General features: G+C 50.3%; 1 protein-coding gene across 6 annotated transcripts in view; it reads left to right on the top strand.

The window, feature by feature from the left end:
- The window catches only part of PLD1 (phospholipase D1), an 80959-nt gene that overhangs the window by 2873 nt on the left and 54633 nt on the right, over nt 1-23453 (top strand). For 2 of the 6 annotated variants that reach the window (XM_064458000.1, XM_064457996.1), the window contains exon 1: nt 10123-10249. The exons of 2 other annotated variants lie outside the window; for them this stretch is intronic. The gene's annotated coding sequence lies outside the window, so the exon portion shown is untranslated. Of the gene's footprint in view, nt 1-1472; nt 1630-3843; nt 4319-10122; nt 10250-23453 lie in introns of those variants that run through there. 2 more of the 6 variants (XM_064457997.1, XM_064458001.1) reach the window with 2 other exon arrangements.

The following is a 23453-nucleotide window of genomic DNA, read 5'->3' as shown; positions in this document are numbered from 1 at the left end:
GTAGGCGAATTCAGAGCATTTGAGATCAGAAGCAGCAACTGCCTTATCTTGGCTGACCACCTCTCTGCCAGATGTGGTTGCAGTTTGCCCGGCTATTTCTAAGTTTTTAATTATGAATGCTGGAATAAACTATTCTGATCATCTGGTCTGACCTGCAGCGACAGGCCAGCCCCAGGATTAAAGTTTTCTTTGGAAGGAAAAAAAACCTCCAGTCTTTAATAAAGGTATTTTTAATGATGGTGGTTCTACTTGAACTGCTGATGGACCGTTTCACTGGCTGGACTTGTGTCAAATCCATTTTGACTAGTTCAGATTCTGACATTCAGGTGACATCCAAGAAAGCATTTTCACTTCACTAGAGTAGCTTTCCAATAGTATAAACGAGGATCTGAGGAACCAGGAAATCAGCATATTGCAAAAGCGTGCAAAGAAATCCGAGTCATGTGATAATCAAAAATTAAAGCGATGAGCTGATTTTGAACATTTTTGTAGCACGAATGAACAAAGCCAGAGTTTAAATTAAAATATTCAGAACTAATACTGCCTGCCAGAGCTGTTTTAGATGCAGAACATAACTGGAATACACAGAGCTAGCACCAAGCAAAAATGAGAATATAGAGAAAAATACACTATTTTTTAAAATTCACCTATAGAAAGATACCTGTGCTACAGAGAGATTTTGCAGTGCCCTCGCTCCATGGGACCATATGCAATCAGAACAGCAATAAAGAGACAATGGTGTTTACTAAAGCTAACAAGGAAAAGAAACTCAGGAGGAACAGCATGAAACGTTGTGAAAGAAGCAAACAGTGGCTCAGAGGATGAGATTTTTGCATATACTTAATTAGAACAGAGGGGAAAAGGAAAATAAAGTGGGAAGGTTGGGGCAGTGCTGGATCCAGAGTCACAAGAGCAACAAAGAGTTAGGGATGCACTGCAGAGCCCAGGATATCTCAGCCCTATGCGAGAAAAGAGAGATTTTCACCAGATAAAATCAACCTAAGATTATGCAATGGCTAGCACACTTCCTATCCCCCCCGCTTAAAGCCTACTTTAAAAATAAAGCATTAGGAGGAACTTCAACCCAGAAATGGTTGCTTTTAATTTAAGCAAGTGAACATGTGCACCTAGTGATACAAAACCAGGGAAAAATTATTCAGAGAGTAGGCACATACGCAGGACAATGTTATGTCTAGAACAGATAAAGAACTTGCACTAAAACTGGAAAAAATGCAGTCGCTTTAGTTCCAGCACGCCCGCCTAGCCCTGCAATGAATAAACCACATGTTGCAGAGGCATCAACCAGCCTCACCTCTGGCTGATCCATCCTCAGCTGGGCTGAGTCACAGGTATAAATGCCAGCGAAGGGCTTGTCTGGGGAGAAGGGTGGAGTGGTGGCTCTCGCCTGGTCGAGGGGGTGGAGAGGGTTGCAGGAAGCCTGGAGGCTTCAGGGGAAGGAAGTCTGGGGATGAGTGACTGGGGGATCTGTGCGAAAGCGAGAAGATGCTGGGGAGGAAGGGTTGGCCGAGACCTGGAAACTGTTTCTGGTGAAGAAACAGGCTGGCGAGCAGCGAAGGGGGAAGGAGGTGCCGGCCGCGTGGCGATGGCGCCGCGAGCTGGGGTGGCACCGTGAGTATCTGCCAGGGCAGCGAGGCCGATGGAGCAAGCTCGGGCTGCCTGTGGGGTGGGAGAGCTCGGGCTGCAGGGCTCGGGGGTTTTCATGCAGCCCCAGGAAGGGCTCCCTGACGCTGAGCTGTTTTGGGAAGTGCTAAACCGGTCTCGGGGCTTGAGCGGCGAGGGTGCAGGTTGGCGGCAGCTCTGGGGACCTGGGCTCTGTGGAGGGGCCTGGGTGCAGCCAGCGCGATGCAGCAGGAGGGGTGCCGGGGTGATGGCCGCTGATGCCAATGCCTGCCTGCAAGGGGCTGGGAAGAAATACAGAGCCGAAGAGGCGTTAGGCAGAGCTGTGGCGGGCCGTAAGGCTGAGTGGGGGCGGTTGCTGCTCCCTCGAGGACGGAGACATCGCTGTGAGAACCGTCGGGGGTGGTTTCGTTGGCTGAGGCGGTCGTGAGAAGATCCCATTAAATATGTGAAATTCTGAGATGCCAAATGATGAAAAGGACCACCCCGTTCCCCAGAGCGGTGCATCGGGGTGGTACCACGCACCCGCAGGGGTGGTGGGTCGTAGACCCCTACCCTGGCAGGGCAGGAATCCTGTGCAAGAGGGGAGATGCCCAAAGCCCTCCATTGTCAGGAGGCTAAAGATCTTTCAGGCTTGTGCTGCGATCATCTATTTCCTCGAGGAAAATCCTGCATCCCAGAGTAAGCTGCAAGGAGGTGTCTTAGGATTTTTCTAAGAGAGGTGTTGTTCTTCCACGACAACACCAGGAAAGCCCCTGACGAGCATCCCGTAGTTTGGCAAGCGAGTTACAGCTGGTGTGGGTTGAGTCACAGGAACAGAGAGTTTTGACATTGCTAACTGAAAAAAAAAAAGGTGCCTACTGACAGGAAAGGCTTGCTCCTTTCAGCAGCTTGGTGCTGCAAAATACGCTTTATACAAGACAAAGATCTCCTCTCAGGGGTTTGAACGGCTGTCCTTAGCTGTTGACAAGCTTGGAGTTAGCAAAATAGGTTCTTCTTTCTTTTCTATAAGCATAATAAACATAAATGTACTATGATAGAGTCAATGGAATATAATACATCCCTACACAAGTAAATTTATTTCATTTTGTTCCCAGACAGCAGCGACAAAGGGATGCTGCCGCGAACGCCTCGCAGTGACAGAGTTTAAGTAGGGAGGGGAAATTAGATCCTGTTTCTGAAAAGGAAGAGAGAGTGAGGCTTTGTGAATGAAGAACAAATCTGAAAGATGCTGCTGCTTCCCTCTGTTTATGCTCAAATGTCAATACAGGGAATACCAGTGGAAGCTGCAGCTGGAGAGGGCACTAGGGGTCACCACCGTCTTACCTATGTTGTCTGGATTTAATTCTGCAGTAAGATAAATAACATGATAGAAACCAAAGCCAGGCTATTCTGATTTTTTTTTTGGTGGGCCAGACAGCTTCCATTTCATTTCTTCATTCTCTCCTCCCGCCTGCCTTCTGTCTGTCTCTCCCTTAAAACAAACCCCAGGGAAGCCTGTGGGATACAGCCAGGGACGATGCTCTAGGAGCAGGGAGCTTGCATCAAAATTCCCTCTGTGCAGCTCCCATTTATTTAGAGCAAAGTTTAGGCAAATCACAAACGCTAGGTCAGGCAGGCAGAATCGCGTAGCAGCCTTCGCATGTTTCTGCAAGCACCACAGAGCAAACCGATTACTGAAATGAATAGCACCCTTGTAGTCCAGAGCGTAACTCCTGATGCGTTTTGCTCTGCCCGGCCGCCAATCCCGTGTCTGAAGATGTTTCTCCCCTTATTTTTCCCCCAACCGGGTAAATATCCCTGATGTCTCATGAAACTGCATCTGATACCTGCATTAGGAGGAGGACTGGGTGTCTGGGTTGCGAGGAGAATTGCAAAGCCTCTTCTCTAGGACTTTTTTTGACCTCGAGTCTAGGAAATAACCACTTGTGTGGGCTGAATCTATCGTCTGAGTGTTGGAATTGTGCATTTTAAGGTAGGACAGAAGGAGTCTATGGAGAAAAGGTATTTTTTTTACTGAGATGATTTGTCTAGAGACAGATAGACAGGCTTTCGGGCATAGAGAGCTGATGAAGAGGTTGCACCCCCTGACAGCCTGCCTTTTTTAGCTATAGTACTCGACCTTGCAGGACACAGATTCTCTTTTCTCCACAGATAAATTATCTTATGGTACATTGTGGTGTTTCTTGTTTCATGCTATTGCAGAATTTGAAAGATCGTGTGAAGTCAAAACCTGACTGGGCAATTAATTTATTAAACAAAAGAGCTGCCACGTGCTGTAAAAGTGCAAAGATAGCGCTTCTGGCTCGGAAGCTCCCTGGCTTGCAAACCCCTGGAGAGAGCGAGAGCCGCGGAGACGCTTCCCCATAACCTGATTGCGTGCTCCTTCCTAGGCATCGGTTATAACTCGCTCGGGACAGCACCCTGGGATCAGTCGGCGCTCAGCCTGACCTGGCACACAAGAATATGCTCTTTGATCATCCCAGCGATGATAAAGCTGCTTGGAACGTGTTACTGTACAGGCTGTTTCTGGGGAAGCGTGCGGGCAAATCCAGACTCGTAGCCCGAGCTAGAGCCTAAGCACACGCGGGACACGTCGGTCCGTGCCGTCTGCCTCCGCCAGCTCCGGGCCTGGCCGTCAGCTGCGCGTCAGCTCGGAGCGGGTTCGGTGTCGGCTCAGGTATTTGTGTGCTTCCATCCCAAGGTGGGGGAGTTCTCCGGCTCCCTATTTCAGGGTTTTATGTAACATCCAGCTTATATAAGCCTTTGTCTGTTAACAAAATGGGTGGAGTGTGTCTTGCTTGGATTCCTCGCTAAAGAAACGCTCATTACTTAACTCTTACTCAAGTGCTCATTACATACTTTAAGAATATTTTAGTTCCTTTCCTGTTGCCAATAATATACCGACTTGACAACCTGTTATGGACAAATGATGAAATGTGTAATTTGCCATTTAATGAGCTACATCTTAGAAACTGTGCTGTTGAGGAAGATGAGGGAAAACCGAGGCACACCCCAAATCCTGGCCCCGGGGTCACACCTTGCTTTCTCCTTGCCTGCTCTTGCCAGGCGACAGTTTGGGGGTGCCGGTAGGGGATGGAGGATGGTTTGGTCTTGCCAGGGTGGCTTGGCCTGCGGGACGTGCCTGGGTACCCGGTGTTGCCAGCAAAACCCTCATCATCAGCACGGCCAGGGGTGCCCCCAGCACCACTCCTGGGCGGGCGGTTCGCGGTGCCAGCAGAAGGAGAGGGGAGGGGGCAGCAGCACTGAGCACCCTGCGGGCTGGTGTCCCCATCCCAAAGCTGCTTTGGACCCCAGGGAGGTCACACCGGCCTCTGGGGTTAACTAAATGCCTTTCCAGACCCGGGCTTCAGCTCTCCAGCAGGTAAAGGTGGGTTGTATCCTGCTGCGTGGGAATGGCGAGGCAATGAAAGCTGCCAGGTGCCCAGATCCTCTGGTAAGGAGGACCACGCAAATTGTTTTCCAATGGACTTGTTGAGCTCACGCAAACCTGGCATTCATGTTACTGTAGGGCTTTAAATAGAAATAGCGTGTGTCTTAGCTTAACACCATAAGGAGACGGTTTGCACTCTCTCCTTCCTCCAGATACTGTGCTTCATACACTGACGTGCTTGGCATTCCTTTGAGTTTTGTGAATTGCTGCAAGAAAAAAAAAACTCTCTTTTTTTCTCCCCTCTTTTTTTTCTTAAAGGTATGCATTGCCCTGCAGCCCTGTCCCGGCCCCCCTGCTGCCTCTGGCATCTGTGGATGATGTGCCAGGGAGCAAACGGGTGGGAGGGTTTGGGCTTGGGTTTTTTCTTTTTCCTGCCCAAAAGCAAGTTTGCAATAAGAAAAATAGCGTATTATTTTAGCTCTGAGGCCCGTTTCTGTCCCCTGAGGCTCTTAAGGGGTGAGACAGATCAGAGCTGCGCCGCCGCAGGGAAGATCAAGCTAGAAGCGGCATCTCATCTTTTATTCCATGCGTTTTTAAAATATTTTTTAAAATGTTTTTTTCATTTACCAATTTCATTCACACACACCCCCCTCGAGAGGAGGAAAAAAAAAACCCAACCAAACCCAAACAGTGAGAGCTTTGTTTTTGTTTCCATGGGAATTCTGTAAGAGGGGGAGGGTGTGAAAGAAAACTGAAGTATTCTGGCCAAACCTGATCAGGTTTGGATTCCGAGCAGCCCCTGGGCTGTCTCGTAGCAACTCAAGTCCAGGGGTCCCGCTGTGCCCTGGCCGCGCAGGCGGGGAGGGCTGGGATGGGGCTGCCGCTGTGTCGTAGGGAGCGTTAGGGAGCTGCGCCAGAAAAAGCGATTTGGGTGGGAAAAGATATGACTACAACTCCCAGGAGGCACCGTGGCTGGGTCAGGCCGTCGTGTTTAAGTGCCTTTCACCAAAACTTCCTCTGCCTCTTCCTCCAAAGTTAGGAGGACAATTGCAGTCTTTGAAGGGGGGAGGAAAACAAAAAATAAAAATACTGGACAATGTGTTTTTGCAAACACCCTCCCTTTTCCTTTTGGAAAACTGGTCTTACAGGACAAAAACAATAAAAATCATGTTTTTGTGCCTGGACGTGGCTTAAGGCCAGCTGGCCCACGTTCAGCGGGCTCTGGGCTGCTCTGTCCCTGGCAGCATCACCGGTGCCTGCCGCAGCCTCGACCCCGCGGGTTTTTCCCGGGGCATCCGCGGGGCTCCATCGCCTGCCGCGGGTGTTGTGGTGGTCTCGGTAGTTGGAGCTGAGCACCGTTCTGCCCCATCCCTCTGTGCACCTCGCGGGAGCACGTTCAGGCCCTTCCTCGTTGCACTGCTCTGAAACGGCTGCAGCAAGACACGTTTCCAGTTCATAGTGGGGTGACACAGGGTACACCAGCCCCGCTGCCCCAAAGAGCTGCCGAGTCGCTGCGTTATGTGGAAATGATTGTTTGAATGTGGAATGATTGTTTGAAAACCTGGCAGAGGAGGGGTGGCTCCACCAGCACTCGCAGAGCTGTTGCTCTACAGGCAGTAGGGCTTCAGCAGAGGTTTGGGACAGGGTGCAGGAGCAGGAGGCACGGTGGTGTCCCTCGCTGGAGCTTGCAAGCCTCGCGCGATGCTAAAGCCAGCCCTTGTCTCACTGTTGGGCGATGCAGCCAGTTCCTCCTTCCCCTGGGGCTCTGCAGGCTCCTTCTCAAATGGGACCCAACCAGGGGAAAAAACACTCACCAGTTTTCCCCCTAGTTCCCCTTCAGCCCCCATGGCTTTGCAGAGGCACCAGCATCACCCGTGCGCGGGGCCGGGGAGCATCTGTGCGGCTGAAGGGGAAATATAAGGAGGAAAGGGGCTCTGTGGGTTAGCTGTAGACAGGAAAGGCAGGCAGAAAACAGCTTGACTCAAGTACCTGATGGTTTGTTTGTTTGTTTCTGCCATCTCTAATACTTCGCCTAACCACGAATGTGTCAGTTGCTGTGAACGGTGTCAGCTGAAGCGTGGCAGTTCAGCAGCACCGGGCTGGGGAATGGCCTGTTATTCCTGACGCTGTAAGTAATGCAGCGCTGGAGTTTGTAGGAGTATAGCTGTGCTCATTTAACACGGGGAAAGCAACCCAGGGAGAAAAACTCTGTAGGTAAAACCCTGTATTTAGGTGACATCTGTGTTCAGTACATCAGGCGGATCCCTGCTGTGGCTCGGCTGAAACCACCGAGGGCCCTCCAGTGCTCCAGCCCTTGGGCAAAACTGCTCTTTGCCATAGAGCGAAAGGGGAAGGGGCTTTTCTGGATGCGAGAAAATGGTTTGAGAGGCTTGGAGAAGTTGATGGCTTCTTTGTGCTGTCTCATGCTCACTCCCAGCTGCTCTGAGGCCATGGTTTGGTATTTTTCTAGTGTCTAGCCTCTGCTGTCCCTCTGCTCCTCCCCTGTCCCTATGTTTGTGATGCCAGCTGGTGACCAAGATTGGGGATGAAGTCTGTATTTAAAAGAAAAAACATACCCTTTTTCTTTTCCTGTGTTATCTTTCAGCTGAGGGCTGGGTATGGTGTTCAGCAGCAAAGGCTCTTAGTCCTCAAAAAGCCCTTCTGCAGGTGTCTCCGTACACGTATCCTCGCTTTTGGCCAGCTCATTAGGCATGGCAATGAAAAATTTCAAAGAGAAGGAAAAACATTAATAAAGTGCAACTAATATATTTTAAAAAAAGATTCCTAATGTTCGCACCTTGGTTTTGCAGACCGCAGCAGCAGCAATCCCTGTGTCACTTGTGTTAAATAACAAAACGTCGCACTCCCTGTGACAGCAGTAAGTGTCCTCCGAGGGATGTGTGGAAGTTCCTGAGGATCAAAAAGCAGGTGGGAGCAGAGAACCAAAGAAACCCCCAACAGACAACACTGTGTTTCTTCAGAGCTTGAGATATTTTTTGAAGATGGGCCAAGTAGCCACTTTATGAATTGCCTGTGGGGCAGGGAAGGTTACGGGAAGCGTAGCAAATCACTGATGGACACGGGCACAGCGGCCTTTCTCCTGTAAAAGGTGATGGCTGTGGCTGAAGACCCTGTCCTGTTGTGGTGCTCAGTAGAGGGAATTGTGCTATGTAGATGTCAAAGTGCTCATGGAGAGCGTCTGCTCTCTTCTGCTGCTGCTCTAGCCCTGCTCACAGCGGCTGCCAAAACAAACCTAGCAGCAGAGAAATTAAACATCCATTAACTGAGCTAAGGTTCATGGATTTGTAAAGATTTGCCAGAATTCAGCCAGCCAGGTGCATAGGTGATGGGCGCTGAAATGAGTGCAGGGCAGGGGTTTGCCTGCGGGGAGAGTCGTTCTGCTCTGTGTCTGAGATGTCCCTCCTCTGCACCAACGTGCGTGGAGAGGTGCACGGAGGTGGGAGGTGGTGGGGCCCCCCGCAGCCCGCTGGCCGCCGGCCCGAGGAAGCTGCGGGGTTAGCAGAGGTGGGGCTGGAGAGGAAGGATGGCAGAGATGGGGCACTCCGGGCAGGCGGGTGCCTGGAAGGACGCTCCCCGTGCCGTCTGTCCGCCGATTCCCATCCCCTATGTTGGCGTTAGCATGAAACCTCTCTGCAGCACAGGGTAGCGTATCCTGCTCAAGCATGGCTTTGCTTTGGGGTGATGCCAGTGACATAGGGTGACTTTTCTTATTTCCCATTGCCCCTCTTCTTAGCTGCAGAATTCCACCCTGATTTCCTCTGTTGCTTTGTTCTCTCGTGACACTGAGTGCTAGAAATGTCTGTGCTTTTTCCTTGCTCGATACGGACAGCACTGGTGAGCCACCCTGACTCACAGCTCTCCGTAGCTGCTGAGTGTAGCAGTGTTTGAGCTCAACACCGTGAGCAGAGAGAAGCCGTGTAGCAATGCTCTTGGGAACGCACCTGAGATTTCTCAGTTTGATTTTAAACGAGAAGCACATCACTCACACTGGATTTAGGGAGCCGATGGCAAGCCAAGTCATAGTAAACCCAGTGTAAACGAGCTGAGTGGATGTGCTGCAGGTGTGCCCATAACCAAAGCAGGTATTGTTCTGGTGGAGAAGGTGGAGATGCTTCAATATTGCCCTGCCAGAACAGGGGTTGGGTTAGTTATCTCACGTAGATTTGAGGGCCACGGTTCAGTTCCTCGCTATTTAAAAAAAATCCTTTAAGGGAGAGAAATATCACAACAACCATATTGAAATTTTGCTGTAGAGGCAGAAGCGGGAACACTGAATTCCCTGGGAAAAGTCACCAAGATGTCCCCCGTACAGCTCTAGCACCGCAGACAGCTTTCAGGCATTTTACCAGCATGCCAGTATGCAAGACTGCGTTATAGACATTTAACGTATGGAGGATTTTTGCTTCTCTGCTTGTCAGTTCAGCGCTTCTATAAGCACAAAAATTTTCTCTCCCTCTCGCTAAAAAGTCTGTTTCTTTGCATATTAAAAAGGGCGTATGGGAAGTAACACGAGAAACGCAGCATGTGCAGACGAGTACTGCTCAGCTACAAACAATATGTGACCATAATTATTAGGTTGTCTTACGCTAAAAATAACATTACTTGTGTACTTAATTCATTGTAAATTTGCACTGACTTTTCCATTTGTTCCCCTCGCCAAATGTAATTTCTTGGCGGCAGCAGGGGAAAAACTGACTTCTCCCTGTCGAAGGAATCGGGCTTTTGCAAGAAGAGCAGAAAAGGGGAAAAATTGTGCTCCCTATGAAGGCTGCGTTTGCATGAGAGCGGAGCAAATCACTTTTGAGTCCTTGCACTTGCAGGTCTGCGAGGTTAAAATAAAAAATGCTGTTAATGGATTACTTGATTTTTTTTTTATTATTATTATTTTTTCTCTCTAATAAGAAGCACCCACCATAAAAAAGGGGGGTAAAGCACCCTACCCTGTTCCCTTCCAGCCTCCCTACCACTCTCCCAATATTCTCCTTAGCTCGCTGGGAGTGGTTTCCTCTTAATTAGCAAGTGCTCATAGGCTGGAGCGCCTTGTGGGCTGGGTCGGGCTTCCCTCGCCTTCGGGGAGCCAGCCTGGATGCGGGATCCCGGGGAGCGGGGCGGCTCCTCCGGCTGCGGGGCCGCCGCGTCCTTGGGAAAACGCCTTAAAACACCACCATGAGGGATCCGTTTCCACGGGGGCTGGAGGTTGGTAGAGGGGGGGGAAAAAAAATAAATAAATCCCGAGTTCCCGGGTGTTTGCGGAGCGGGTCGGTTCCCGTCGGCGGGCGAGGGGGAGGTTGATGCGCTCCCCGGGCTGCCCCCGGCGGGGGGGAGGGGAGGGCTGGCTTTGGGGCAATTTGGGGGGAGAAAAAGCTATCCACTCCAACACAGGATGCTTCTTTTCTCAAGTTAATTCCCTGCTTGAGTTCTTTACTAAGGCTGGGCTGCAAACTTTGCCAATGGGAGGTGTTTATCAGCCTTGCAGGACATACTTGGGATGACATACTAATTTTTCATGCTTTGAAATGGGCAAGGTTTGGATGCAGCGAGGCTGGAGAGCCCTACGCCAGGCTGGAGGCAGCCAGGGGGGCTCTGGACAGGGGGATTCAGAGATGGTAGTTCTACGTTTGCTGTGGATCTCAGTGTTTCCGAGATTTATTCGGCTGGTGCTTCTCCAAAGCTGGTGAAACTGCGTCCCTGCCCTGTCCCTTTTAGCAGCTGCTGTTTCGGGATGCGGGGAAAAAAACCTGAGAGTTTCCTGACGTGCTGGCAGCTGGCCAACACGACCCGTTCTGCTGAGCTGCCGGCTCGACTTCTAGCAATTTAAAGCCTTTTCTGCCTGTTGCTATATTTCTTTATTTGGCACGATGCTCTTTCTTGGTATAGGACGCTGCTCTTTTGAAATCTTCAGCCCCAAAATGCCTCCGATCTGGCCTGGGTAATGATTCAAGCCGGTGCAGGTCCCTTGACGTTAGGAGTGCTTCGCCCGCGCGGCCGGGGCTGGCGCGGGCTCTCTGTACACAGCAGGACAAGAAGTATTATGTGCCCAGGTCTATGTGGTCTCCAGGTTCCCTCCTTTAAGTAAATCTGCACGATGCCTCGGAATTCGGTAGAGTTACGTGGCTGTTTGGGGGACAGACCCGGATGGTTTAATCGGGCGGACGAAGCTCTGCTGGTTTGGCATTCGGTTGAAGATTGTAAGTAATGGGATGTCACGGCGAGGCTGGTGCGCCCGTGGCCCTGGGGCAAGTGCTCTCTGCTTGCATGCGGCGTTGTGTTTCGTAGCTGCCCGTGTTTGCAGCTCGGGGGGGTGGGAACTCTGTTCTGAGTGTCTTTAATCGCTCAAGAATTCGTGTTTTCCCTTCCATGCTGTCCCTGGCATTTGACAGCGTGAGCCGGAGGCTCACAGGTAACCGGGGCACTTAATTTCTGACCGCCTCTTCTCTCATGCCCACAGGAGTGTTAGCTCTGTGGCTTGGGCCTTGCGGCCAGATCCTGCCCAGCTTTGCCAGAAGCTGGGAAGCTCCAAGTTTAAGCCCTCGGGCCCTGGGCTACCCTTCCTTTCCAGCTTGCCATCAGTCGGCACCGTATTTACTGTGAACGTGCAGAAAGCCCCTTCCTTCAGGGTAGGTGTTACCATGTGATGCTGAGTGCTGCCCAAGGATGCTGGATTCCCTGATCCCTGATGGGCGCTGAGCGCCAGTGTGGGATGGCAGCTGCCAGCCCCCCTCGTGCAACCGCCCTGTCCTCGCCTGCAGCTGAAAGGGGCCCTTCCTCCTCTCTTTTTGCTATGAGATACCACCAAACCTGTAAAATCAGGTTTGGTAGGTTTTTTTTGCTCTGGGAAAGTCTATCTGGCCTTCCCCAGGGCTGAGGGCAGAGCACGTGGGAGACCTGCGATGCCTGCACTGCCACCGCTTCCCCATCGCCCATCTTTGTGCAGGGTTTAGCAGGCTGGGAAAACCCCAGGTCACTCTGAAAAAACTTATTAAAATTTACAGATATTCCTGCAGGCTGTGGTTCAGCCAATAAAATTAAAACTTATTGAGAGGTACATCTGTGTTTGGTTTTTTTTTTTTTTCCCAAGATTTAACTTTCCCACTTAGAGAAAATCAAAGGGTCTTACTTAAATAGCCATTTCCATATCTAATTTTGTCCAGATGCAAAACATCCTCCTCCTCAGGATTATTGAAAATCAGTGCTGAGGTTCTGGTCTTACTGGAAAATACTAGAAAGTGACTTCTCCTGGGGGACGCGATGCTCCCTTTATTTTGAGAGGCTTGAACTTCTACCACAAATAAGGCTGTTGCTGGCAGGTGTCTCCTGAGCGCTCACAGCTGAGGAAGAGTTTGCTGGGATCAGAACTGCACCTTCTTTAAACTGCTGAAAATACAGTTTTAAATATATTTACCCAGCTAGCGCTTGTAATTTTATTTAGTCTTTGCTGGTGAAATCATTCTTTCATGAAGCGGGCTGAAATCCTGTGCCTCACCCATAAATTTTTACTACTTTTCTTAGTAGTAGCAAAGTGTAAAGGCTTGTGTCAACTTGACATTGTTACCCCCTGTAATTTACAAAGTGCTCTTTAGACTGCAGGTGTGTCTGCAGTAAAGGAAAGATCCTGTGTTTACAGTGGGTCTGCTCTCGAGCAGTGATTTGAGAAATCTCTTCCTTTGAGAAACCATGCAAAGACGTGCAGTTGTGCCTCCTCTAGCTGTTCGTTACAATCGGAACTTGGGTTTTTTGCAGTTATTCCTTCTCTGGTAATTGATTTAAAGCAAGTTAGCAGATCTTCAGGGAAAGAAACATCAGGGGATTGCACTTACTGCCAGCGTTGCCACAAATCTTATTTCCTTGAAATGAAATAATAAAGAAGACATCTGTTACTAATGTTCATACAGGCTTCTAGATTTATCTTCTCTGTCTCTACCTAATGAACACACTGAAGGAGAAACTTGGTCTCTGGAATAACTGAAGCCCCGGGGTACTGCCACCATGCTCGGTTGTGAGAAACTCCCTTCACCTGCTGACTTTGTTGCAAACAGGTGATTCCTTAATTTCACATGGGAAGAGCTATTTTCTAGCATGTCATTTTAAAAAGTAATAATAAAATAGAAGCTTGAGTGGGAGCAAGCATTGTACAGTGGCCCTAAATCTATGTATAATAGAGCTGAGGAAGCGATTTGATTGTCTTCTGGGTGTTGAGTTGCTGGAGTGTCTCGTGTAGGTAAGCACCTGGCCTAAGCTGAGGAGGGCGAGAGCGAACGCTTCGTGCCTCTTCCTCCTATTGTCCGGCTGATAATGGATGATGTGTTTTTAACTCGCTCTCACATACCCTGTACCCTGGAAACTCTCCTGCAGGGACTGGGATTGATTCGGTCATGGCCGTGGGCTTAGTGGAAGTTGTGGTTGGCTTCTTTTTTTCTTTTCTGTCACAAAACCTTGGGCAGCTTTTTTTTTTTTTTTCCCTTCCCAGAAAGAAGGGGGGTTTTTAATCCTCATTCAGGTACTGCTTGCCATGCTTTTTCTCTGCTCTGAGATGTGGGATGTGTGAGTAGCTGGCACACAGCCTGGCTTCTTTACAGCCAGCTATGCAGGGCCAGACCTTGGCCCTGCTGAGCTGCAGGATGGTGATATGTATATGTTATATTATCAATTTATATAGACATATAAACAAAAAAACTTAAATTTTTAAAAACATATATTTAGCCATTTGCCCCTGCCCTGCCACTCGCTTTCATGGGCTTGTGAGCATCTGCCAGATGAACATACCAGCTCCATGTTTTCAGACGCCCTGGAAAGCAGAGGGTGGTGGAGGGATTGGGGAAAACAAGGCTTTGCTTGCCAACTTTTCTCTCCAAAATATTTGCTGTGCTGCTTCCCTGCTTGCTTGGTGCAGGGTGTCCAGAGTGGCAGGGGCAGCCGTGGCCCTTGGGGCAGGGTCACGCACCCTTATCCTGGCTCCTGTGCCTGGGCGGGGAGGAAACAGGAGGGAAACGTGGATTTGCAGATCATGAGTTTTGTGTGTGTGTGTGTGTATATACGTGTGTATATATATAATTTGTGTCTTCAGGATTCAGAGTGTTCTCTGTTTCCATTTGATAACAGTGGGAGGTATCTAATCGCCGGGGTTGCATCGCGTGCCATCACCACTGCCCTGGGCGCTTCACACATCCCTCGCTCCTCGTGCCCACGTGCTGCGGTGGCATTTAGTGCTTTCGAGATCCTTAAAGCAGATAAACGCCGCTGCAGCCCTGGGGGTTTACGTAACCAAGCGGGAGCGGGGCTCGTGTCTGTCAGGCCACTCGCCTGCGCTGGGGTGCCGTGTCCCCCGGGCACCCATCTGCTGGTGCGGGGATGGGGGGAGAAGCTGTCTGGTGACTGCTGCTCCCACGCTGGAGAGCCGGCACCCCGAAAGGAGCTGGGACAGGGCCAGGCATCCCCCCCCGGCACGTGCTGCCTCCTTGCCAGGGGAGGAGAGGAGGCCACGCGTCCTCCGTCAAAGTCAGCTTTGCCTCTGAGAATAAAAACCTGTGATTTAAAATCAGCTCTGGTTCGCACGAGTCTAAATAGACACAAATGAGGCAAAAACGTGCTAAAAAGGGGTCAGGGAGGGCAATGGAGCAACTACCAGAAGGACTCACCGCCGCTCGGGTGGCGAGCGTGGGGGCCTGGCACGGCAGGCAGGGTGACAACACAGCATGTGGTCAGCTCTTATTGCTAGAAAGGGATGTAAGATTTCAGTATTATGGTAATCATCATGACAGGGCAATCTTATCAGGCTAATGCACTTGCTTTGTTGCCAAGAAAACGTATCTGAGAGTGGGGCCAGGTGGGAATGATCCCAGCAGCGTCTCCTTGGCACGCGCCCGCTCGACCGCGGCGAGTTGGCACCGAAGCCGGCCACAGTGCAGCGCTTGCACCTCTGTGCTCTTTGGTTGATCGTGTTTCTGTGACTGTTTTACCTTAAAATTTCTCCTTCGCGCTCTGGGGATGTGGTGCTGACCATGCTGAGCTCCAGCAAATAAAATAGTGCAACACCTGTAGTAGGATTTGACAGCAAAGTAGCCTGTTTGCATTAGTAGTCAGTGTAATAACGTTGCCTGTTCCTCCTCTAGCCCCTTTTTTCTGGCAGTGAAGACACAAATAAAATAAGAAGTGGTCCTCTGCCCTGAGGAACTGTCTCCCTAGGGAGAAGGGATGTAACAAAAAGGCCATTTTTTTGAGCAGTGACGGGGTCGGTATTTTGCAGAAGAGAAAGAGCATCGCTCCATTGCCCGCCTGGGCAAGGGGGCGCGGGGTGCGGGAAGCCTCTGAGAGAGAAGGTACAGAGCTGAGGATGAAAAACCTCATTGCTATTTGCAGGGTTACTCAACAGAAAAAGACTTCTTCCCCTGGATGTTGGACTCCCATTTACGCTCTGACAGCAGAATTCAGAATATTCATGGCGTTGGGAGTTATTTTTCTGGTTTACACCTCTGTTGGTGGAAGAAGTATTAAATCTTCATTTCCTCTATTGCATTTTCCAGGTCAAGCTGTGAGTGGGCCTGATTCCTCTCTTGGATTTTTATTTCTGCCAGTGCAATGAGCCCTCACGTGCGCAGCCATCACATAAGGGCTTTCTTTGGGGTTTGTTTTTTTTTTTTTATCAAATAAAGTCAACCCGCTGATAAATGCCTGGTGCTCTCCTGGGCTCCCCCAGGGCCGGCAGCAGGCGCGGGGTGATGCCGGTGCTGCTCCGCAGCACTGGGGGCTGTTTGCAGCTGCCTCCCTACGGCCGGGGAAGGTGGTCCGGGCACAGAGGAACCGCTCTTCTCGGGGACGAGCGTCCCAGCGCGCAGAGACAACAGGCAGTGTCAGGCAGACAACGTCCCTCTGAGCAGCGCTGGGATGGCCTCTGTCCAAGCCTGTGCAAGCGGGTGATTCACAGCCGGTTGGTGTTTCTGGGTGTCTTGCTGTGCAGCAACTTGCTTCTCGGCTCTTCTCCCATCGGGGCGGCGTGCCCCGGGGCTCCTCCGTGCCACCGGTGCTGATGCATCACCAAGCTGCTTCCCAGAGACTTCTCCCATTTTACCAGCCAGACTTTTGGGGGGATTTTAAAAAAAATCAAAATCCTCGTTTCTTGCTCAAGTTTTTATTTCCCCACCCAGAACACACCGCCCCGCGAGCACACACTGCTAGCTGCATTGCTCTCGGGCCAGATGCGCCTCAGCGCGGGCTGGCTCCTACTTGCAGCCTCCAGGGGTCCCCGGGGTAAAAATAAACCAGCTGTGGTAACTGATTGCACGTTTCCAGCACTTTCAGTAACCTGGGGGGTTGTGGCCATGGCAGGAGCTCGTAACTGCACCCACTACCTGGCTAAAGGCAACCCCACTTTTTTTTCCCCCATTTAAAAAACAAGTTTTTCTGTCTCAACAAACTTTGAATGTGATGCACAAGCGGTAAAACAAGTAGATATTTTGGGCCTACTTTTTCCTCTTTTAATTCAAGAGAAATACAGTCACATGATGCAGTTGGCTTTTCCACATAAGGAACACAAATCTGCCTTGTTTGGTGTTTTCTTGGGCGTGGTGAGAAGCACCCATGGGCGTTGGGGTCTCCCAGGAAGCTGAGCCATCCTCTCCCTGTCACAGCTAAAGGGCGACTGAAACGGTTTGGAAAGCGGGCAGCGTGTCATGTAGTCTTTTTGGAGAGAAATGCTTTGGTCTCTCATTCTTCGTTTTCTAAATGTCTATTTATGTAGTTCTCATGAGACGTTCTGGGGCGTATTTTTCCATGACAAAGGTTTCCTGCAAATTTATATTTATTTTTTTTCCTCAAGGGTCCCACCCAGCATTATGTCCTACCAAGAAAGATTAGTAGATGACTCATGGTGGCTTGGAAGTTTCTGTGGTTAGACCTGATCTCGCTGAGTTTTGGCAGCAATTATGGCAAACGAGCCATTTTGTTCAGTGGGAGAAAGAACCAGTGAGATGGGAACTGCTGTCTGAGACTCCTCAGGTTTTTTTCTTTCCCAAAGCTATCGATTTTCTTTCTGTCAAACAGCTTTTTTTGGTACATGTAGAAAACTGTCTGCAGACACCTTTCCGAGCAGCACCGCTCCAGAAGGTCGTGGCAGTTGAGGGGAAAAATAATATTAAATATTTGGCCCATCGTGTGCAGCTGCCCATCTTGTGCTGAGGTCTGGAGGGTTAAGCTTGTAAGCCATAACCTTCATGCTCTGATTTCCTCTAGGAACGTGTGGAAAAACATATACAGGAGGTTTCACAAAACCAGAAAGAGCTGCAGGGTGTCTCTGGTTTGTCCAGACACCCGTGTTGCTTGTAGGGTGCTGGAGGTCTGGGTACGTGGGTAAGGGAGGGGAGCGAGGAGGCAGCTGAGGCTCGATTTGAGTTTAGACACGAGCATCATCTTTCGCTGCCTGCCATCGGTGTGCTTCTGTGCCGGCTTGATGGAGGCTTTTTTCTTTCTCCTCTGGGAAAGAAGGGGGGAAAAAATATATCCGAGGCATCTATTTTGTTCTAAGGAAGCTGTCAGTATTGTCAATGTGTGTAAATGAGCTATTTTGCATAAATTTGCAGGTGTTAAGTTGTATTTAAGCAAGAAACACAGGAAAGCTATTCTGTTTCTGCAAGTTACATCTTTATAACAAGCAATTTTCTATTGAATTTGCCTAGTTTTGGTCTTTGTTCAGCAGGTACCGAGCAAACCTCAGCCCTTCCTCCAGGGTTACTTGTGAAATCGGAACCGAACTTCTGCTTTATTTGCTCATGCTTAATTCTGATAATGAATCAAAGACTTCTTGGTATAGAAAAAAAGAATTTTTCAGTAAATGGAGTACCCCGTGTCCTGAGTGCTGCTTGTGATCCCGTGGAGGGAGTCCTTGCGGAAAGGCTGATTCACAAAGCCACCTGAAGCTCTCTGTGAAGTCTTGGGGACCAAGTCACCTTTGCCCCCTGAGCCCAGCTCGTAGCTTCTCCTACAGTTACCTCTGGGACTTCCCCAAGCCAACTGTTTTCTTGTGTACTAGAGGTTCTCAAATATTTATTTTAGCTGGCCAGAGAAATGGGAGGCCTTAATATTATCCTGGATCCATAGACGAAGCTGTTCGTGAGCTGGCAGGAGGCTCCTGGGTGTGAAAGGGAGGCCGAGGGCTGATGTTTGCCCGTGTCGGTGCTTGCTGTTGGCTGTGGCTGAGGACAAGCAGCTGTTTTTGGAAATGCAGAACACCAGCAGGCGTTCGCCGGCCTGTCGGCTCCTCTGGCACGTGTGGTTGCTCTTTGGGCACGATGCCTTACTGGACAATGGGCGTGTGGTGCGGGGCGTCCTGGCCCCGTGGTGGGGGCTGAGGCTGCTGAGCGCTGTAGCTTTATGGGTAGACTAAAGAATGGAATTTGGCTGAGGATGGAGTCATCAAATTCTTGTGGAGTTCGTTAGCCAGAATGCATGAAAAGTCTTTAAAAGCATTGCTCAAAAAAATAATCATTAGGGAGATTCAGTGTGGGAAGGTGCTAAACCCAGGCAGGGGTACGGGAGCGCTTTGGGGCGACGCGAGCGGCTGCACCATGTCATGGGGCTTTGCAGCAGCGGCTCCAGCCTGTGCCTGCCCTGGGTGGGACAGCGGGTGACAGCGCTCTCGAGGTGGTGCAGGGCCCCGTTTGGGGTGGGGAGGCAGCGAGGAGGTGCTGGCCAAGGACAGGGAGAGGAGCTGTGACATACCCTCGCTGGGATGGCTGGAGGTGCGTGGTGTCCCCAGGGCGGCACGGCTCCTCCCGCTCCCGTGAACCTGACGTTCAACCCATGCTTTGGGTTTACCAAAGTACATCCCTGCCACGTGCGCGGTGGCGTGCAGATTCACGCCACCAGGAAGTATCAGCACGGGACATGGGACGGCACCGTGCGATCGCCCGCACGGACCCGGGGGACGCCCGGCCGGGTGGACGTGCGGCAGCGTCGGTACTGCGTGGGGGTCCCAGCCGCGCGCCCTGCGCTTGGGGGCTTTCTGTAAGAGGGACAAAAGCAGCAACAAAACCGAGGTAGGGGTCACCCTGCGGTGGTTGTCCGACCCTGCGGCGGTTGTCTGTGAAGCTGGCGGTGCCGTGGGGAAGCTGCCCTGGGAGATGAGCCTGTGCCTTAAACCCCCAGGCAGGGGAGGGAGCTGGACTTGGCTGCCGCTCGCACGGGAGCGCTCCGAGTCCTGCTCTGTGGTGCTACCTTCCTGCTCCACCGCGGCCTTCTGCTCATGCCAACTGGTGTTTTTTCCAGTGAAAATCATTTGTGGAATTATGTTAAAACAAAAAAAAAATAGAGGGAAAAAATCAAGACAACAGAAACTGCATTTTATTAAAGCAATACACTATTAGTAAAAAAATACACAGTCTCAATCTGCTACTCCTTGTTGCTGTGATACCCACAGAAATCTCTCATTTCTTTGAGCAAGTCACGTAAAAGGTCAACAAAAAGTTACTACCTTCACACGCTTTCGTGTGTTGTTTTTAACAGCGGGAGGAGAAAAGAAAAAAAAAAAAATCATGTTTCCACTTAATGGAAACTTGGCAATAAGGAGCAGGGTTGCATCTGGAGCAGAGGTGGTGACCTCCTGACATGTACCTGGGCTCTCTGCCTTGATACGGAGCAGCAGCCGCTGGGAACGAGCGCCTGCGTAGGGAGGGAGAGCGGAGCGATGGCAGAGAGATCCCGTTTTGGTCACCCAAATCCCTTCCCCGAGCACAGGGTTTAGCTTGGCTGGCGAGAGTTATGTGAGGATCTGTAAGTGTTTGCGTTTATCAGCTGCCACCTAACCCCGCTGTGGGATGGAGGTGCTGGGCTGCCTTCCAGTGCTCCCGCTCGGCTCCGAGCCGCCGACGTTCCCTGCGGAAATGTGGCTTGGCAGGCGGTGGTCGCTGGAGGAGGCGTGGCACCGGGGGACACCAGAATAGCATTGAGGGATGTACAGGACATCACCCTTGTAGACATCTATACGTTTAGATCATGAAAGTATGTCCTGTATTTATATGACATGTTCAACTATATATAAGAGCAGCAGCAATGCTTTCCATCCCGTGGGCACCGCCGTGGTCCTTGTCACCTCTGGTTGCTGTGGGGATGGTCGGTCCAGGAGTCCTTTGCATTACGCTGTCACCTTGGCAAGCTTCTTGGTTTTAGGATCTGATATAAAGCTTTTATGGCCACGCTGTTTGTGTCTGCCAGCACGCTGAAGTGCTGCGTCCTTTGACCTTCCTACTGTTTGTGCTCCTTGAAGCAGGTACTTTTTCCAGCCCCTCTCTTCCCTCAGCTCAGGATTCCCTTTGCCACCTTCTGAGTGGGGTCTGGTGATGCCGAGATGGTGCTGACAGCAAGGTGTTGTCAACCGGTTCCCTTCGCCCTCTGCAGCTACAGCGCTAGCGGGTCTCTGGGGGTAGATAACCAGGTGCCAGAGGCTCTGGGCATCCCCTGTCCTGGCTTTCAAGGGTGTTTTGTGCAGCGCTCCTGGGTTTAGGGGTGCAGAGTGTGGGCCGTGACCACGCTGGAGAGCGGAGGGTTCATGGTGACCCAGGAGTTGAGCACAGCTCCCCGGAGGATGCATGACACGAGGTACTTAAGCACTCTGTCTTAAACGCACTGTTTGTGCCCAAGGAATCCAGAAAATGGTTATGAATATGTGAAGGGCTGACATTAATCGCTGATAAGTACCGAACGATCGGCTTCCCGGGGGAGGCTGCGCGCCCCGTGGCAATCCGGGGAGCAGGCGCTGTGCTCCGGCTGCGCTGCTGGGCAGGAGGGGGCTGGAGCTGGAACAACCAGCACGTCAGCGTGAGATCAGCGGCCCATGCTCATCTGTGCGTGTTTATGTTTTTCCTTCCATGTCACTGTTCCGTAAAGCAAATAAAATGAGTCCTTGGGAAGGGCCTGATGGTTAGGCTGGTCCTGGGCGTGGGGGAAAACGCAACACAGAGGGGGTTTCAGACTGCAGCAGTGGGTTAGTCACTGCGTAATGACAACGCTGCCCATCACGATGACCAGTACCTTACCTCATAGTTTCCCTTGACCTGCCCAGTTTTTCAGTTGTCTCCTCTCTAGCACGAACGCTGTGGGACCGATGCTGCAGGACCCAGTGCAGGGACAGAAAGGGCTCTGCCCCGGTACAGATAGCGCAGCAGGGACCTCCATAAGCTTACCTGTTATTTCCAGGAAATCCCAGTCTGGAAGCGTCTCGTCCCCCATTGCAAACAGGCCACGTGGATTCCCATGACTTGGCTTTTCCTCCGGGTAGGGTGGTGGCTTGGCAGGAAGCCTCACGTGGGAAGGACTATGGAAATCAATAAAGCAGAAACAGGGAGCTGTGCTGCGGTCGTTAAAGTGGGAAGCGCTAATTGCTTCCTGCTTTTAGAGGTCTACTATTAAATGTAGGAACTTTATGAGAATAATTGTTTTGGAAACGGTGTTTTAAAATATTTTATCAGGATTGGGCCAAAGATAGGAAATTTAGGTCAGGATGATGTCTGAACATGACGTTTATTGTTGCTTCGGTTTCATATTTCAGTTCTTCTTCAGCTCCAGATCTTTCCAGGATGGGACCAATGATTTATTTATTATTAAAGGGTTGTTTTGTGTGTGTTGTTTTTTTTTTTTTTTTTAGAAAATAAACCCTAATTCTCTTGTTCTGTCCCTGTAGTATGAGCATCCAGAAGGGCAGATTTTCAGGAGGCGTCTCCATGTGCCATGCTGGCCTCTTTTTCATCTGGCTAAATAGCTTCCATGTACTGAACTTTAAGGTCAGGGTTAAGTCACTGCTGAGCGCTTTTGAACCCCCTTGACTTTTAATCCCATACCTTGGGAATGTAACATGCAACCTAGCATCTACAAAAGCCCTTGGATTTTGATTAAGTAGTGGGGGAGGGTATACTAGAAAATGAAAAAAGTGCATGTACTTTTTGCTTTGTATGTGGATTACCTGGGCTGGAAAAGCAGGATCTTCTCCACAAGTGGGAACCCTGAGCCCAGGGGTCGTTTTCTGGCTGCTCAGCAGAGGTCTGACACCTGCCAAGGACTGTGGAAGGAAGGTGTGCGAGGGTGTAAATCTGGGGCTGGTGACAAGCCTGGCTCCTCCTGGGGGATGCGAATAACTCCTCAGAAAGGGCTCTTCTCAGCCAAGGGTATCTCTCTATGAAGGAGTGGTCCAAAGCTAATTTTAGGTTTCAAATGTGAGGAATCGGGGAAATATTTGCATGGAAAAGCTTTATCACCAGCAGGCAGGGCAAGCAGCTGTGGAGGGCATCGTGTGTAGGATTTCCTTGGCATCTCGTCTGGGCTCTCAGTGCCTGTATGGCACTCGGGCTCCTGGCAGCAGCAGGAGGAGAGAGGAAATTCATGGCTCAAGTCATTTGGGTTTTGTTTTGGGTTTTGGTTAGTGTTTTGGGTTTTTTCCTTCTTTTTTTTTTTTTTTTCCTTTTTAAAAACAGCGACTCATGGCCCTGTTTTAGCCCGAGCCTGTGTGTTTTGAACAGTGGCACCAGGGAGGCTCACGCGGGTCCCACCACCAGCGCTGCCTGCGGGACAAACCCAAGTATGGGAACAGAGGTTGCCTGTCACAGCCCTTGCCAAAAGGTCGCTGTACTGGGAGAGATGTCATGAGAACTGGAATGAGGGTGATTTTCAGGGCTTATAGTGTTTCTCGCCATGGGGATGGGAGTTGCAGAGCATCAAACCCTGGGAGGCATGAGCAGGAAATGTTTGTTTTTACTGGATGTATTTTCTCTTCCCTCTTCCCCTCTTTCCCAGATGGAGGCTTCCTTGGTTTCATAGCTCTGCCAGGGCTTGTCAGCATCATAACCTTCCTGGGGAGCAGTGGTTACCTGAGCTTTTTGCGGATCTGCTACGGTACATCCAAGAGAATAAACTTGGGCTGAGCAAATTTTAGGTAGCCTCTACTATTAGCAGCTGCGTACGTTTTCACATCAGGTCTTAAACGTCTTCAAACCACAGAACAGTTCATGAATACTTATTAAAATATGCATTTTTCTGCCTTCCAATTTCCATGCCTTTAAAGCCGTGTTTTTGTTGTCCAATGCAACAAGTAGAAAAACACCGTTTCTTTAGCAAAGGCTGAGGTAGTCATATGATCCCCTAAGTAATAACTCGGGGTTAAGGCATAAACAAAATGGCAAATAACAAAAATAGATATTGGGCTTGCAAAGTTGCAGGGTTGAGCTATGGGTTTGCAATACAGTCAAAAGGGCTCAGGGGTTAATAGAGTTCATTTTGATCTTTATAGTTGTTTTTCTTGTAGTAGAAACCTTGTTTCTTGGTGCAGTCACTATTTCCAATGTATATATTTTACCAGTTCAAGAGGTTTGGGGCCTGTGTGCTGTGGGGACAGCCGGGCAAAGGGAGGCAGAGAGCTGAAGTT

Source organism: Phalacrocorax carbo, chromosome 7, assembly GCF_963921805.1.
Source record: "Phalacrocorax carbo chromosome 7, bPhaCar2.1, whole genome shotgun sequence".
NCBI lineage: Eukaryota > Metazoa > Chordata > Aves > Suliformes > Phalacrocoracidae > Phalacrocorax > Phalacrocorax carbo.
Note: the sequence above shows the minus strand (reverse complement) of the source record. Positions and strands in the feature narration are given on the sequence as shown.